We start from the raw sequence: 14426 nt of genomic DNA, 5'->3' as shown, positions 1-14426 counted from the left end.
TGACATACGCCTGAACCATATTTTTACCTTCAAAGTTCGGCACTTGTTTCTGTCGACACCTTTCTGATCGCACTACAAGTTTCTTTTTGCCAAAACCTTCGAAATTTTTTTTTTGAAAACTAGGGTTCTAAAACTGTGTTTATATAGCGCTAGGATACCTTTGTGGGACGAAACCATTCGTTGCACAAAACTACATGTTCGTCGCACAAAACGCATCATAAATGCGCAATAAATGGAAAGGTTTGAATGCAATTTGATTGTGCTTTGCGCAACAAAAATCTGCTATTTGTTGCGCAAAGTAATCTTACACGACGAACATAGTGTCGCGCAATATATTTAGCGACGAATAGAATGATTGTAAATATAAAGTTTACATAAACATATATATCTATGTTTACGTAAACTTTATAATTACAAACAAATATTCAGTTAAATATTCTTTTTCTAAAAATATTTAATACCTTAAATATTTATTCTATAAATAATTAGTACCTAAAATATTTATTCTATAAATAATTAATACCTTAAATATTTATTCTATAAATAATTAATGCTTTAATCCATACAATTATTTTGAGTATAAGTACGATATTCATTGAAGATTGAAAACACATACAAACCAAAGATAAGATACTTACATTAGGCCTCAATAAAGAAAACCAAACAGGAATTAAAACCTAGTTAAGTCAAAATACATAACTTATACAAAAAAAAAAACCTTAAATTTAAATATTATCATACAAAACATAAATTTAAAACTACTATTACGATGGTCCTGGTCCATTCCGTAAGACTTCATAATGCCACCGATTGTAACCTCCCTCCAACGCATCCTCCATTAACTTCATCAACTATTCGTTCGTATGATCATCAAGAGTATACTTACACTATTAAACATACATGCAAATAATTAATTCCAACATATAACTAAAAATTTTACAAACTTAATTATTGATCCATCAACTATATACTTACTAATAGTTCATCCATCACAGCCTTCTTCACATTCTGGGGCACATCTTTCCAAGAACACTACTCAGCAATGGGACAATCATCCCCTATGGCTACAACAATCGCATGCGCAAACTCAAAATGTTGCCTCAAATCATTCTAGTTGGCAACGAGCACGCTCTGATCCCTATTTTTATCCTCCATCTGTTCTTAAAGAATAAGGAGAACAAAATTGTGAAGAATAAGGACGCATAACTGCATATTTATAGGAAGGTTAGGGTCTTTGCACGACGAAGGTTTTGTCGCGCAAACATCTATATTAAATGTTGTATTGATTCCTTTGATTCACCTGCAGTGAATAGTCTAAACTAATAGGAACTTGCGTGACGAACCTTTGGTCGCGCAATTGTCCCCTTTTCGTCGCACAAGTTTTTCGCGCCAAAAGAAAATTACCCCGCGTTTTCTTCCTAACTTTACGCGACGACAAGAAGTATTTGTCATGTGAAGTATTCTTGCGCGACAAACATTTTCATCGCGCAATTTTTTTTCCCTATCCTATCTATTTTGCGCGACGGAACATTTTTTCCGTCGTGCAAGTACGTCTTGTGCGACGAAATATTGTTCGTCGCGCAAGTTGTTTTTTCTACTAGTGACATGTGCAAACTCAAACATTTAAAAAGATTATATTACGAGTGCAATTATATATTTCTTGTTTAATACTAGCAATATCATAAATGTGAGCATTTGTCATCAGGCAAGAGGTGGCTTACTGAAGAGCATCGATTGCGACCTTAAACCTTGGACGATATAGCACCATAGTAGAAAATGAGGCACAGCACAATAACACCATAGTAGTACAATAAAAAATGAAAACTTAACATCATATTACTATCAACATAGAGTAAGTTTGATTAAGCATCGGACGTTTACCATACATAGATTCTTAGAGGCCAGGACAATGGTTCATCCAACCTTGTAATGAACATTTCAAACCACCTGCCAATTGAGAGGTTTTCTTTAGTCCCTTAATAAGATGCAAATCAAAATGAATGAAAGAAGGTACAATAAGTTACACAATAATATTTAATAGCAATTCAAATCTGGGATTAATTAGTAGCCCTCAAGTACTGAGAGGTTTGCTTTTAGTCTCTTATGTAATAGCTGACTAAAGTACTCAGTTATTTTCATCCAATTGAGGTATATCAAACATCTGATTAAACCACAAACTACAGAGCTTTATTAGAGTTTACACAAACGTGAGAAATCTAACAAAGAGGATTCTTTCAATAAAACATGTAGTGTCAATGTAACATAATTAAGATTAAGAGATGACTGATGCCATACAACAACTGTTTTCAGCATAAGAACTCCATGTACAAGTCTCGAATTTTCTGTGTTGACATTCAATCCAAGTCCAATTGCACTCCAGAACAAGATCCTAAAATGCAATATACAATAAATTTAAACCACTGCCACTGTTCAGAACCAAATGATACTAGCATAGTAATATCTACATGGTTACCTGCTGAATGTGAAGCAAGGTGCCAAAAAGACTTGCTTCTTGGACAACATTGGAAGGTTTCTTTGCCCATGGTAGGTTTCTTTGCTCTAACTCACTTTAGAAAACACATATATCACTAAATGAAAAGTAGCATTAACATCAGTGTTAACAAACACGAGCAAATAAAAAATATGAAGCCATTTTCTAACCTTGTTTGACAACCTATTCAATTCCCTTCAACTGGTACTTTTGAAAAATTACAAGAACCAAGCATTGACCCAGCACCATAAAAATCTTTCAAACGTATCCAAATTAAACAATTACAAGAACCAACATTGACCCTGCACATAAAAATCTCGTTGCTTCTAAGACAATTTAAACCCAAGTTAAATATCCAAACACAAACAAGAAATCATTCAAGGCAACCCCAAAATCTAAATGGAATGGAAATCAACATCAAACCAATATCACACAAAATGGCATCTAGTTAATTAAAAATTATATTAAATAAAAAGAAAATAACTAAACCGATATACCTTTGGTGCGTTGCGGGTTTGTGATTAGGAATTGAACAGACGGGCCGAAGGAGAGAGAGGCGGAGCGGATCGAGGCTGAAGGAGGGGGCTGCGAGAGAAACAACTCGGTATTTGTCGAGATTTGGGGCTTTCGTGTTTGAATTGATAGGGCGGTGACTGCAAGGCCGTTTTAACCAGATGATCGGGATGAGAAACCAATCTAGAGCCAGAGGGTGATGACTGCAAGGTAATTTCAAAGTTGGAGTAGGAGGTCGCATCGACGACGTTGTAGAATAGGAGCGCAGATTCAAGATGACGGAGCGAGACAGAAGTGGCGGCAACAGATATGTGAGAAATGAGAGAGAAGGAGCAAAGTGATAGAAGAGAGTTATCCCGGCACTAACTTTTTAATTAATTAGGTTTAGGAATTTGAAGATTAGCAATTTTAATTCTAACCGGCAATTGTTCAAAAAAATTTCTAAACGGCAAAATATTCTTTTTGTTGCCCACTTAATTAAAGAAAACGCACGACTTAAAAAAAAAAAATATTAGAATCCCGTATAGTTTTTTTATATTATTTAGATTAAACATCTGTGTCTTTCTAAAATTTGATTAAAGTGTTTTGACCAATAACAGCCTCAAGCTAAATTACATGTCATTATTACATTTTTTTAAATTAAAATAATTTTTGAATTTATCCTTTTATCTATATTTTCCTTATTTAGTAGAGATATTAGTAATTAGACTATATTTTCTCTTATTCCAGTTATGTTTTTTCAATCATAGTTTTTTTTTTTTTTTTCAAATAGTTGGTGATTAACACAAAAGCTTCGTGTAATTTTTTCAATTTTTTTGTGAAATTATATTTTTTGTTGCTGCTTTTTAAGTATAGTTGTTGACGAATTGTTATTAGGTACAATACATTACGTATATATTGTCTGCGAGTACGTTTGAATTTACAAAAATCATTAATTGGTATGTTTATTTGCAATTTTGGTATGTTTGTTTTGATACATATTGTTAATATTGGTACATTATTTTTATTTCGGTACGTTTTATTTTGTACAAATTATGTATTGGTACGTTTATATTATTCTCAATCCTATTTTCTCTTAACGTACTAAAAGAAAAACTTATTTCGATATGTTTGATTTTGTGGGATTTAAAAATATTTTATACAATTTTGGAAAGAAAATATCTTAAATTATAGATAATTATTGCTAAATTGTAGCATTATTGTGAAAAATAAATTGAATCTAACCAACTTTTTTTTTTTTTTTTTTACAATTATCTCTAACGGATGAGAGTGTAATTAAAAGGCTAGATTATAGGAAATTTGTTACAATATAATGTGCATATAGCACCAAAATTATGACAAAAAAAAGTTTAATCAAATCTCTAAAAGATATGGATGTTTGATATAAAAAATTCAAAGCTGAGACGCCTATATCAAAAGATCCCTAAAAAAAAATAATTTTCAAGAAGGCGGGAAAACTCCCACCAAATTCTTAACCAACACAAATCAAGTTTGTCGGCTAATGACACACCCCGACTCGGAATGTCCACTAGGACTCCGAATCGAGTTGTGCTGGGCGACACTTGGAAGGTGACAAAGCCATAAGGTATAGTGATGTGAAAAATGTAAATAACTTTAAACCTAAAAGTACCTAAAGACAAGTGTGCGCTGTGAGCGGGAATGAACCCATTTCACACGTGACGTCAAAGCATAAGTAAAGTACAGTAGTGTGGGTAAGGATCATACCCTCAGAGGTAACCACCTATACTGAGATTTGCTAAGAATCCTCGTCAATACGAACCTTCAATAGCTAAAACCTAGAGGGGCGCAAAAACAAGGGTGAGTGAGCCTGAAAATAAAGTTTTTAATAAAAACCTTTTGAAAACGTTATAACCCCTCGCCGTAGAACCCGTATAATTTTCCAAAAAATAATAATACATACGTATATAGAAATCATGCTCGAGAGTAGTGAAAACCGAGTATATGCCATGTCAAGTATTTCAGCAATAAAATAAGTAAGCCAAGTGAAATAAATCAATGTAAAATGATATGCCAGCTGGAGTCACCTAACGTGACCTGTACAGCTGAACTTATAGCTCATTAGCCAATTCCTGCACATGAGTCGGAACCACCTAATGTGGTCTGTACGGTAGGATTGGGTGTAAATAAGTACGCTCAAGTGCTACGATCACGTAAAGGTTGTGCGAATAATCGCAGTCACTTACGAGTTGAAACCATCTAATGTGGTCTGTACGATAGGGCTGTGCACCAAACTTGGATCCAAGGTGAGCGTGCGGTGCAGGAGGTGAACATCACGTGAAGGACTGTGCCCTGGCCACATTAACACCGGGGTGCAGGATAATGAGCTCTACATGCCTCTACGTATAACCATAACCAATGCAACCACTAACATCATACAGTACTCACCTGACACTTACCTGGCCTCTGCAACGTCATACAACAATATGCATATACATACCAATGCATATAATAAAATGAAATACAAGCATGACATGGCATTTAAAAGAATACGCTCATTTCAAAACAGTTTCTTGGAAAATGTAAAGCATATATACGTGTGTGTGTGTGTGTGTATATATATATATATAGAAAACCAAAAGCCTACTCACCTGGAGTCCGCGCTACAACTCCCTAGCACAAACATCAAGGCGTCACGAACGATCGGTGCCTAGATCAATTATCGAATCATGTCTTAGAATTCTTATCAATATAACATATAAATTACATATCCCAATCGGGAAGATCCGTAAGTCGGATTCCCGATCCGTAAGTTTCTAATATTCTCAAATATTACGTATTATAAGGTATCAAAGTTTGGTGATGATTCAACGGTCGGATCATCGATTGCTATAATAATCAAGTGGCAGACCTTAATGGAACTAAGTTCAAACGACGGAAATTCGCCAATTAGACTTCACCAATGGAATCAGGGTATTCAAATTTAGCCTAGGAATGTCAGGGGGACGTCTCAGCCCCCGCGCTGCCGCAGGTGGCGATCGGCCACCCTGACTCACCGGAAAATTCAACTATTTCTAAAAATTCTCAAACATCACAAAAATGAATATCTCAGTGAATAGAGCAACCTTCATACTTGTGACTAAGGCTAATTTGGCTGGGAAATGTCCCAATTTCATCCAAACCCACTGGAAACCCTTAAAATTGGTTAGTTGTTGATTCGTCTCCAAACAAACTCAGATGCCTCCTCCAAGGCTTGGGCTTTGCTCCTGAGATTGAGGGGAGTCCATTGGTAGTGGTGGTTGATGGAGTTAGCTTCACGATCATTGGATTTTCGCCATGCACCCCGAAACCCACAGGTTCCATTCTTCTCGAAATCAAGGCAAAATCTAGTGAAATTTGATTGGAAATGGAAGATGGGAGGTCATGGAAGGTTTCTTAGGTGGTGGGTAGAGACGATTTGACGGAAAAACCGACGGAAACCGCCAAAAAAGATGGTGGAACCCGGTCGAGTCGTGGGTTAATGGGGAACCCAGCGAGTTCCTCTCCTTTTCACCTTCTCTCATTCGTCCTCCTTTCCTCTTTTCCCATTGGTTCGGTTCTTCTCTCCTTTCTCTCCTTTATCTTCCATCTCCACCAACCATCTTTCTTTCTTTTAATCTGGGCCACACACGTGGTTCCACCAGATTTTGCTCCAAAAATCTGGAGCATTCCAGAAAATAACTAACTTACTAAAATGCCCCTGACTTTAAACATTAATATCTTCTTTGTTATAATTCCAAATCACAATCCGTTTGCGCCCATGCATCCGTAGCGACGAGTACTACGGGAATACACCAAGAAAATGAACCTTACGTGACATGACATAGCAGTCAACAAAAGTCAACACTTTGTCTCTAAGGGCATTTTTGAAATTTCACATTATAAAATCGTAATAATTGGGGATGAGTTGTTACAGCTAACAACTTCTTCGCCGACAAAATATTTTGTTGGCTATAACCTTAAGTCGTTGGGAGAAGTCCTTGCCAAAACCTTAACCTTGATAAACCAAAAAATTCGTCGGGTAAAAACTTTTTTACCGACAAAATAAATTTTGTAGGCTTAAAATTCGTCGGCAAAATTAGATTTTCTAGTAGTGTTAAGAAAGAGCGCCTAGGCCATATAAGCATCTACCTAGCCAGCCTAGGTGCCCGCCTAGACCGCTTGAACCCGCCTAGACTGCCTAAACTTGTTGAATATTTGGATGAACACTCATTATATGCTTGTTCCCCATGTTATCAATATGCTTTGGTACTTATAATTTATATATCATTTTATTTTGCAATTTATGTATTCCAACACAATTACGTATTTTTAAGTAGGTACTTATTTATATGATCTATAATAAAGTTACTTATCCACCTAGTCCGTCTATGCACCCGTCTAAACCTTGCCTAGCCGCCTAGGCCCTAGCCTGTCACCCGACTAGCGCTTTGTGTCTATAGAACCTTGCTTGTACATATTAACAGAGAGTATTGTACATGTCAGCATACATGTGTGTTATATTCCTATCCTGTACATGTCAGCTAGGTACTTATCTTAGTCACGAAGATTGACAGCTGCTAAATAGTTGCACATCTGTGTAATTTGTAACTACTCATTTTACTGAAGAATACATCAGCTTGTTCTACAAGATTCTGTCTTTCTTTTCTCTGCTTCCTTTCATTTTCTTCAGTTCTCCATTTTCTTCGATTTTCACGATAAACATGTGTGTGATTTCACCGTAGTTATGATATTGGATTGTGACAGGAAAAACTAAAAAAACAATTGGAGAGTTACTGCCCAAAAAAAAAGAACAACAACAACAACAAAAGGAATACTATAAATCTTAATCCCCAAAATTGGAAGTGTGAAGCACTGGAGCCAGAATGTTCACATATACTAATTAGATCCACCACCGTGACCTAGCGTTTTTGTTTGATTACTGATTTTTTTTTTCTTTCCATTTTAATACATTCGATATTTCTCTTCTAAACTAGGCTAAGAGAATTGAACTCAGAACGTAGTGGATTGAACAATAAGAACACACACACCAGAGTAATCCACTACTTGGAATTAAAATCGTGCGCTTTTGCTGGGAAATTGAAGACTGACTATGTGGTTTGTTGTTGTTGCACCACAAAGATTGAAGATCTGCACCAGAAGTCGTCCGAGGCAAGCATGTCCCCAATAATACCAAGCTCCGGGAATTCACTCCATTCATCAAGCCCTGAAGTTTGAGGACTTTCCCAATGTTTTCTTCTTCCAACAACGAAAAGGTCGTATTCGTTCAAAATACTCCGAAGTATTGCCACCGTTTCGGGTCCATTTTTTGCAATCTTCTCTACATAAAATGCTGATCCGCAAGCATGAACAAAGCCTTCCCTATACTCTCTTAAGCTCTGCAAATCAACTATCCTATCCCAGTTAGTGGCCTCACAGTCTCTCGAGGTTGTGAGATAAAAGACGGTCAGGCTGATGCTTGGATCCGCTGCCATCCTTAGTGTTAAGGCTAATGCCTCCCTATCGTCTTCGCCTCCCAAGAAGATCAAGGCGACTTTGTATTGTACTGCTTCTGATGATGAGTTTTTTTCCAGTGCTAATTGTCTTAGAGGTCCACGGTTGATAAGAATCCCAACAGAACATGGTGCTCTTTCGAGAACACTGATATTTAAAGACCTTATAGCCCTATCATCGGACTTGATGGAGCCATCAAGAGTCCAGTGTCGATGGAAGGGGAGTATTATGAGAGACGTGGCTCGGTCAAGTGCAAGGGTGCATGTATCCTCATGCATTGATTTGGTTGGAGAAATGGCTGTGAAAGGTTGTACGGTCACTGCTTCACTGAAGTCCCGCTCGAACTGAAGGAAAGCAAGAAGCATGTCCTCCGAGTACGAGCAATTGGAGAGTGTCTTGGTTTGCATTCTGTGGGAAATGAAGATAGGGGCAGCTTGGCCAAACATCTCAATGAGGTGAAGGACATAAAGGGAAATGGGGCTCTCTTTAGTTGGACAGCAGGCATCCAAAAAATTGATGACGGCTGAAATGTTGTTTTGCTTGTGAATGCATGCAAGTATGCGGAGCTCTGAGTTGGGTTTCAAACACGCTACGTTTCTTTGCTCATATCCTCCATACTTCTTTGAGGATATGTTGAAGTGTTTCAAAAGCAATGACACAACGCATGCGATCATTAGGATACCAAGTACGTTAATGGCATAAATCTCTTCATTCAAAGGCTGCATACAAGCAAGTAGGCAATATAAGATGATATACCAAGTACATTGCACATTATAGAAAGCAAATAGGCAATATAAGATGATATATAAATGAGCGCTGCTATTTGGACCATATTGCTGACTACCTCTTTAATTAGTGTTTAAGGTGAGTCATGCATGTATTGGAGAGATAATTAGCAATGTGGTCGATAAATGTGGTATAAATATGTAGCAATATTGTTCTAGACTTAGATAGATAGCTAGACAGACAGACAGACAGACAGACAAAGAGATAGATAGATACCATATCTTTGGTGACGGTGCTCAAGGAGCCCAAGTCCACGACACCTTTGCAGCACATTATGAGAGCGAGTCCCAAAGCATCCATTAGAGGCATGTCACAGTAAAGTGCAGGTAATAAACTGCCTCCAAATTTGGAGAGAGTAGACACAATGAGGAGGACAAGACTAGGAATTGCAAATTTTCCTTTAAACTTGATGTCTTTGGGATTCATGAGCCACACATTGGAGGTTACAAAGAGTGGAAGAAGAATGTCGGACACCATGAAATCGTAGCACTTGACGAGAGACGAGCCGAGCGGGGGTCCTTCCGGGACAGCTAAGCCCAAAACGAAAGGGCCAAAGAAAAGATATTGATTAAAATAGAACGAAAATAGGGCTGAGCATAAGACCCCAATCAAGATGATAAGAAGGTAGCCGTTGTGAACAGGCTGGCCTTTGGGCGTCTGTCTGATGATCCAATACATAGCAGGGCGTGCCCCAAAGTAAACAACAAGGATATAACCGAGCACGGCAATTGTGTTGCGAAAAAATCCGCCCTCCTTTCCAGTGCTCATCACCAGTTTGGTAAAAGTTCGAAGAGACAAACCCAAAATGTCAGACACAATAGACGAGGAGAGTGCTAAGCGGCCAAGTTCCGAAGTGAGGAGTTTGAGGTCCCCGAGGAGGCAGGCAATGACGGTAAATGAAGTCTGAGCGTTTGCGACTACGGCTAATGCAAGGGCCTGTAAGTCATTTTGCTCTAGCTCCCACTTAAGAAAAACACCTCGGGTTCCAAGAGTGAACAGACCGATGCATAAAGGCACTAGCAAGGAGCCAGCCCCGGTGTACAAGGCCTTCCTCCCTGTTCTAAGTACAATGCCGATGTCCATTTTCACTCCCATCAGAAACAAAAACATGCAGTAACCCAACACCGTTAACGTCCCCATTACGTCCTGACTCACAATGTCGTACATGACTTTTTCGTATCCAGGCCATATGCTCCCCAACATCCCTGGACCGAGGATTATACCTGCCTGCACAAACATATACACGTACACGTACGTACTATTAATATAACAAAACCATGCATATTGATAATCATGACCCCTCTTCGAACAAATTGGAGGCTCGTATGTATTATTACTTACAATTAATAATTAATCAATTAGACGACGTACGTACGTACGTGCAATAGCATATTGGATAATTATATATAAAATTAAATTAGAAGAAACTTTAACTATGATAAAGTTAAATTTGAAATGCTTAGAATTAAACTAAGAGAATAAATGATCAAACGAGAATGTAGGATGATGATACGTCTACTTACCAGCATCTGAGTGACAAAGATGGGGATTCCAAAGCTCCTAAGAGCGAGATGAAGGAACTGGGTGAGGAAAAAAGCCAAAGCCATTTGCTCTTCGAGGACTGACAACGTAGCACTTGAGAGTTTTTTGACGCTCAATGGACGAGAAGCAGAAAAGGGTGACTCATCATCTACCTTAGAATTTCTCCAATAACCGCTCGAATGAATGTTGGGAGGGAGCGAGATGCAAACAAGGGCCTGATGGTCCCGCGTTACGTTTAACGCCAACAAATCTTCAAGAGACTTCATGATTCAGCAATTTGTATCTTTCTATACCTCTCTCTATACACACAGAAGCGAAAGTACGGTGGACAGATTTCAGAGAAAGATCAAATTATGCCTAAACCCTAATCTACGTACATATCAATTATGGAGATCTATCAAGCGAGCTAGGGATGGATCGAATTGGTTCAAAAATTAATTTATGAATCAAATGATGGTATGGTAATTAACAAGCATCTATGGCACACCAAGTAGTCATAATTTATATACAAAAGTTACACGTTAAACGGTAGCACGCAGCAATGACGAATAACTAGCTAGTGTTGCCGCGTTGGTTTGTTTTCATCACTAGTTAGCTTTAATCTTGTTAATTGGTATTAACATCCTCCGATATGTATGTAAGGCTGTAAGAATCATGAAGGATTTCAACAAATGATAACCACACATGCTGTTGCAAGCAACAAGTGCTATATAGGTTTATATAAAAAAGAATAAAAAATAAATAAATAACAAGAAGTGCCATCTACGTACGTCTACTCATATTATTTAAATTCTTGATAATATGGATTAATTAGTTATTCCCTTTATTAATATCTTGTAGCTCCTGAGGTTAATGTTTGTTATATACATTCTAGAATTTTATTTTTAAGAAAATATCTTCTAGACTCTAGGGATTTTTCTGTTTGTTTTAAAGAGTTAGGTCAGAAGCATCGACTTATTTGATTGTTGGTTACTACGATTTGACAATCTTACTAGTGTGGTGTTTGCAACGAGAGTAATATGAGACCTGATTCTCTCTGATGAGTTACCTCTTCTAATGTTTCGTTCTCTTATTTCTCCCTTCCTAATTTGCTAAAAACTATCCATGAACTTAAGAAAGTTCAAATTATATAATTCTATATACTAATAAGCCATACTATAACTTGCTGATTTTCTTTGGGATTAAAAAAAATAAAATAAAATAAAAAATAAAAAACTTGATGATTTTCATTGATATCAATGTCATCCACAACGATGGAGAATAAATATAAAAGAGAGCTTCACGAAAATTATTGATACATTCCAATTCGAAATGTTCACGTGTACATTCACATCTAGATGTGATGATTGACGCCAAAAAAAGTGACGAAACCATCATGTTTAATTGATATATAAAGTGCGAATAAATGAAACTTGAATTAAATAAAACAAGAGTGTGCAAGTCAGCAGGTGGAAACCGTTATTACAGAATAACAATGTTAGAGCATACGTGCAGTAAAGTAGAAGCACTTGCATCCTCGAAAGAATAGATATTATTATAGAAGATAAAGTTTGCCAACTTTGACAGAAGTACATGTCAGCTAAGGCTAAGATTCCTCATCCTCAAAAGCTCAACCTAGGTCCTATAAGGGTGAAAAATAAATATCTGGATTGTCTGTCCTCTCCATCTCATACTCTTTTCATTCCTTCTTATTTTTGTGGTTACGGTTAAGTCACGTCAATATTTTATATTCTCATTGTTTTTTGTCTTATTATTTCTATAAAAAAATCAATATAAAATGTTTACGTGACCTAATCGTGACCACAGAAATAGGAGGGGATGAGAAGGGTATGAGATGGAGAGGGTAGACAATCCAGATCAAAGAAATAGAGGTGAGCAGGCCTTTAAAACTAAAGTTTTGTAAAATCGTTGTTTTATGAAAATTGTAACCCTTCACTGTAAAACAAGTAAAGTTTTCAACATAAATTACTACTAAGGTATACTGTATAGTACCCAACAAATATAGTATATCAAGGATACGGGGTACGTATACAACATTTATAATAAAGTAAGGAATGGTCATTAAACTACATAAGCACACAAGTTATGCAGAAAGTAGCTACATTAACAGGTCGGGTGTAAATTTACATTCTATTACTACAATCACATGAAGTTAGTGCTAAGCACTGCATACGAGTCCCTACTTGCCTAATGCATTAGCATTTACTCTGGATCTAAAGTGAATGTAAACGGTGCATGTGAACATATACGTGAAGTTGGTCCTTGGCCCGGACAGTACCACCAAAAGTGACACTGTTTGTTGAATCTATTATTTGGACAAGATGCGCATTTTAAGAAACTAATTTCAACAATTCAACTATCAAACTTGTTTGTATGAATTCTGAAATAGCATATGCCAAAAATCACAAAAAAAAAAAAAAAAAAAAAAAAAAAACATTCAAGGATTAGGCAAGGGAATGAAATTCTTAGATGGGTACAAACGAAAAATCACGATTAACAGTTATATGACCACTGATATTGATGATTTTTCTGAAATGCGGTAATTGAGAGCAAATCACATACGGAATTGATCTGATCATCAGATTCGATGAACTTTAGAGTGTTTAAAATTAGGCTTATTTTTAGCTACACCCCCTGGAACTGGATTTTAATCTCACTTTACTCCCTATAACTCAAAAGTCACAACTTCACTCCCAGAAACTCAAAGTTCGCTTGACTTTGTCTCCTTGATTTTGATCCCATTTTGCCTCATGAAACTTGAAAGTCGTCTCTATAAAACTCAAAATTTGGTCCACGTTGCCTTAAATCTTTAATTTCTTATGTGGATTTGATTTGGGACCGTTAGGCTACTCAATTTTTTTTTCTTCATCTCTTCAATTTCTTTTAAACGTAATATTCTCTGTTTGTTGAATGTTAATGCAAAAAAGAGATTTATAATCAAGTTTATTGCACACGTGACATAGTCTTATTAGGTGTTGAGTCCCACATATATTTTAGGAGGCGACCTATAAGTTCCAAGGAGAAAAGAGAGTATACAAGTCAAAGTTCAACGAACTTTGAATTTCAAATAATAAAATGGTGACTTTTGAGTCACAGGGTCCAAAGTAATATCAAAATGAAATTTCAGGAGGCGTAACTAAAAATAAGCCTTGAAATTAAATTAGAAAAGTAAGGGGAAAAAAAACTTTTTACATTTGCCCGACGAATTAGGTACAAGTCATTGGGTAAACATATCGTTGAGCAACACTACTAAAATTTGTCAGGCCAACCTAAAAATTTTTGTCAGAAAAATTTGCCACTAGGATAAAGGGTTGCCTGACGAAGGACAATGTGGGGGCGGGGTGGATGTACGGTAGTGGGCTGTGGGGGACGGTGTGGGGTGGTGGACGAAGGACGGGGTGGGTGGTTACAAGGGTGGGTTTAGGGAGTTTAGGAGGATGGGGATGGTGGGCTTATGTGGTTTGTGAAAATAGAGAATATAGTGATTTTTGTGAATATTTGGAGGATTTGTAAATTTGTAAATATTTATGAATATTTGTAGGATTTGTGAGTTTGTGAATTTGTGAATATTTATGAATATTGGTAGGATTTGTGAATATATAAG

At 36.8% G+C, this 14426-nt stretch overlaps 1 long non-coding RNA gene and 1 pseudogene across 14 annotated transcripts; both read right to left on the bottom strand.

Annotated features, from left to right (window-relative positions):
• Positions 1-571: 571 nt before the first annotated feature.
• LOC137713467 (uncharacterized) lies at positions 572-3387 on the bottom strand. Of its 14 annotated transcripts, XR_015956051.1 has the most exons (6): positions 2989-3387; positions 2662-2793; positions 2474-2567; positions 2296-2389; positions 976-1947; positions 572-887 (listed from the first exon to the last, which is right to left on the bottom strand). It is a non-coding gene; the product is annotated as an uncharacterized LOC137713467 (long non-coding RNA). The 14 variants fall into 14 exon arrangements; XR_015956044.1 differs by having other exon boundaries at positions 2474-2793; XR_015956055.1 differs by lacking the exon at positions 2662-2793 and having other exon boundaries at positions 2474-2588.
• Positions 3388-8091: 4704 nt separating this feature from the next.
• On the bottom strand, positions 8092-11088 carry LOC137712174 (cation/H(+) antiporter 4 pseudogene; annotated as a pseudogene).
• Between the last annotated feature and the right edge of the window lie 3338 nt (positions 11089-14426).

The sequence above is a fragment of the Pyrus communis genome, chromosome 14, assembly GCF_041283825.1.
Source record: "Pyrus communis isolate YQ-2024b chromosome 14, ASM4128382v1, whole genome shotgun sequence".
Classification (NCBI taxonomy): Eukaryota; Viridiplantae; Streptophyta; class Magnoliopsida; order Rosales; family Rosaceae; genus Pyrus; species Pyrus communis.
Note: the sequence above shows the minus strand (reverse complement) of the source record. Positions and strands in the feature narration are given on the sequence as shown.